The following is a 4,493-nucleotide window of genomic DNA, read 5'->3' as shown; positions in this document are numbered from 1 at the left end:
TCACTCCATGCTCTTCTTGCTTTGAAGGTTTCCATGGAGAAATCTGCTGTGATTTTGATGGGTTTATCTTTGTATATAATTTTTTTTCTTACAGCTTTCAGTATTTTTTCTCTGGTCTCATTTCCCTCCCTCCATCTTAAAATGACTTTGATAGGAATCAGTGTTACATATTCACATATGCAGAGAAATTACTTCAACTGTATTCACCTGCCTTTTTTCAGTTTTTATTTGCAGATAAAATTTTTATTTGCAATATATATCTTTTCAGTTATATCTTGAAAACTCAAGTTATCTCATTAAACTCATTTATTTCAGATTTTTCATTGAGATATTATCTTGTATTTTTTCATTCAATTCATTTAATGTAATTGCTGTGAGGCCATTTATTTACCTTATTATTCTTTTTATATTAAACAATTTCTTAGTGGTCTTCTGTGTTTTCTAAAAGTTTTAAATCTTTAAAAAGGCAAAAATGAAGCCAAGCACATAAGACCAGGGCTCAAATGGATCTTACATTATCAGGGAAAATGAAATACAGTGAAATAAATGCATGCGTGGTTCACTGACCACACAGATAATCATATGAAGACAGAGGACAGATTGTCCTAACAGGTACAGAATTTTACAGAGCTAACTTCAGAACACTGGGAACTGAGTTCACATGTTCTAAACTGTGAATATCACCTTTAACATGCAGTTGATTTCATCTTGCTCAAGTTTTGTTGAGCACTGTTCCATTTGTCTGTAAATTTTTTGTTTTAGAATCATTGTCTAGCCTAATTGTGACTGTTGTCATACAGACACCTTACTTCTTCCAGGCTAAAGTACTAAATCACTGAGGGAAGTAAGGAGGACTTCACAGGACACATTTGACATCAAAATTCTGCTGATTCCTTGTATATGTGATATCTAAAACAATCTGAATCATCTATGCCCAGAGGAATGGTGAGCATTGGTGGAGAGGAGGAGGGGCAATGTGGAATTATTCTCAGTGTATGCAAAGATATTGTTATATAAGATGTTTAATTTCTGAAAAGGTGTACAACATAGCTCCTGGTGATAACACTAGCATAACTTTGAACACTTGAAATTGGTTGTCAGGATGGATGTGGTGATGCACACCTGTAATCCTAGCAGTAAAGTGGGTGAGATGGGGCCAGAGAGCCCCTGAGTTCAAGGACAGCCTGTGTGACATAACAAGACCCTGTCAAAAAACAAAGCAAAAATAACTTAAATAAATAGATAACTACATAAAGGAAATATAAATAGGAATAAATTTTTCTGTATGGGTTGATTGTACATTAAATGTGTTACTACAAAAAAATTAAGACAAAACATAAAATAAAAGGATCACCAAGACCCTCTTAGATGCAAGGGCTGTGTCTGTGACATGGATTTTGGTGATGGCATGACCAGGGTTACACTAAATCCTAGCTCATACAAATGTACAGAACACACATATAGTTCTTGGAAAATGGGTTACATCTCTATACAGCCACTTAAAAGCATAAAGGACACTGTGGAAGTGAAAGGCTCTCTGCATCTGAAAATCCTAAAATTTCAGTGTCTTCACAGAGGTCACATCATTCCCCAAGTGACTTCTTTTGAAATTTGAGATTTCATAAAGCACTGGCCTCAGGGCTTTGCACTATTCATGCCTCCAAAAATCTTAAAATGTCAGTGTCTTTACAGAGGTCATGTCATTCCCCACAGTGACTTCTTTTGAAATTTGAGATTTCATAAAGCCCTGGCCTCAGGGCTTTGCACTATTCATGCCTCCAAAAATCTTAAAATTTCAGTGTCTTCACAGAGGTCATGTCATTCCCCACAATGACTTCTTTTGAAATTTGAGATTTCATAAAGCACTGACCTCAGGGTTGCACTACTCATGCCTCCTGCCAAACACAGTCTTCTGCAGTTAAATGTGTGGCTGCACCTCACTTTCATAAATCCTCTCCAAAGGTTATCTTGTTTACCCGACTGTCCAGGAGCTCATCAAAAGGATGGCCATCCACTTTCCATTCTCCTCTCACTCTTTGTTCATACTAATTATCACTGACTGATAGGCTGATAATGTCTGATAATTTATCTTCATTTTTAATTGATATATAAAGATGATATTTATGACATGTAATGTGATATTTGGATAAATATAAACTTTATATAATGTTAACATCTACCTATGTCTGAAAACATGTATTGTTTAAGTTGAAACCATTTATATCCTCTTCTAAGTCTTATTTTGTAGTAATTATTGTATGTACCTATATTTTCTTTCCATGAATGGTCTGAAAAACTTTTATTTCTCAGTCTTCTATACTCAATTCCCACTCGTTGCCTAGACAGTGCTAAAAATATGATTGCAAGTCAATTTCTATTTCTTGAATGAATAAAAAATTTCCATATCAAAACTGCATAATACACTACAAATTTAAAATATATGGAGACAGAGATCAATTCCTCATAAGAAATTTCACAGAGGATTCCTAAAGGGACCATGTGTAAAATGTCATTTTCTTCTTTTCATATAGTAAAACACAACCCATGGAAACTAAAAAGGCTATACCCAAATTTGAGAATTTCTTCTGGGAATTTCAGATGACCCAGAACTGCAGACCCTCATATTTGGACTGTTCCTGTCCATGTATCTGGCCACTGTGCCTGGGAATCTGCTGTTCATCGTGGCCACAGTCACAGATTCCCACTTGCACACACCCATGTACTTCTTCCTCTCCAACCTGTCTTCTGCAGACATTTGCTTCGCCTCTACCACTGTCCCAAAGGTCCTGGTGAACATCCACACACACACAGCAAGGCAATAACATATGAAGGTTGTGTCACACAGATGTTTTTTTCACATTCTCCTGGTTGTGATGGCATACATCAGCTTTGTGGCCATCTGTCACCCTCTGCACTACACAGTCATCATGAACCACACACTCTGTATGTTGCTGATGTTGGTGTCTTGGATCACATGTGCCTTGAACTCTTTATTACAAAGCACAGGGCCATTGCAACTGTCTTTATGTACAGAGGTGGAATCCTCCACTATTTCTTTGAACTTTATCAGTTGATTCACCTTGGCTGGTCTGACAGTTTTCTGAATGACAAGGTAACAGAAACATTAGCTATGCTGCTGGATGTTTGTCCTAACATTGGCATTCTTTATTCATAGACCAGGAGAGTTTCCTCCATACATAAACTCTGTCAGCTCATGGGAAGTACAAAGCATTTTCTCCTGTGCATCTCACCTTCCAGTTGTCTCCTTATTTTATTGTACTAGCCTAGGCATGTACCTCAACTCTGCTGTGACCCAAACCCACACTCAACTGCAAGAATCTCAGTAATGTTCAGTGTGGTCACCCCATGTTGAACACCTTCATCTAGATTCTAAGGACCAGACATCAAGAGTGTTCTGAAAATAATTTTTGAAAAAGAAGGAATAAAAGTGCCTTTTGTCCCGAGTTGGAAGAAGTATTGATGACTGCAGGACTCAAAGATTCAGGGTCAGACCTGGGTTCAAGATAATATGTGAGAAATAGAATTTGTTTCTTTTGTTTTTTTCCTGGAAATCATATTTTTCTGATTTCATGTTTCTATACAGTTGAATTACAAAAATGCTTGTTACAGTTTTTTTTCCTGTGACACCCATTGGTGTTCAAATATACCCAAATTTTTTTTGATCTTTGAACCAAAAATGCTTATAAATTTTCACTTACAATGTAGACATAATTTTGGCAGTAATTTCGTCTCAATGACATAGATGTCACTAAATATTTTTATGTTATCAAAATAGTCATAAATTATACTCTGATGGGAAAAATCTTCATTTGGCCACTAAGGCCCTGTATCTAATTTCATATTGCAAAAATCTGAGACCATGGGTTTTCATTTGTGGGTATATCAATCCTGCAATATCACTTCCTTAACTTTCCTTCCCTATATTATAGCAGGTGATTAGGCTATATTCTCATATTAACGATCCTGTTTCCATTTTAGTGTTTCTGCAGAGCCTAACATAATCATGAGCAAGATAGCATCCTTGAGGAAGTTATTCCTCCAGGCAGATATTGTAATTCATGAGACAGTATTTTCCACGTTTTTGCTAGCACATATGAGTTGAACAATAGTGGGTGTTTTATCATGATATTTCCAAATGTGCATATGATATAGAGTGATCATAGCCACCCCCTTCATTTCTTTGTTATTTCCATGTTCCTACACCCTCCTGTTTCTTTTTCTTGCAATTTTATTTTTATTTTTATTTTTTTCTTTTATTATTCATATGTGCATACAAGGCTTGGGTCATTTCACCCCCCCTGCCCCCACCCCCTCCCTTACCACCCACTCTGCCCCCTCCCTCTCCCCCCCACCCCCTCAATACCCAGCAGAAACTATTTTGCCCTTATTTCTAATTTTGTTTTCTTGCAACTTCAAATGGGTGTGGTTGTGACCTTTTCACACATGCATACAATGTACTTTGATATTTTCCA

The 4,493-nt window shown here is 36.6% G+C and overlaps 1 pseudogene; it reads left to right on the top strand.

The window, feature by feature from the left end:
* The first annotated feature begins 1,102 nt into the window (after positions 1-1,102).
* Positions 1,103-3,373, top strand: LOC141416528 (olfactory receptor 7A10-like; annotated as a pseudogene).
* The last annotated feature ends 1,120 nt before the right edge of the window (positions 3,374-4,493 follow it).

The sequence above is a fragment of the Castor canadensis genome, chromosome 14, assembly GCF_047511655.1.
Source record: "Castor canadensis chromosome 14, mCasCan1.hap1v2, whole genome shotgun sequence".
NCBI lineage: Eukaryota > Metazoa > Chordata > Mammalia > Rodentia > Castoridae > Castor > Castor canadensis.
Note: the sequence above shows the minus strand (reverse complement) of the source record. Positions and strands in the feature narration are given on the sequence as shown.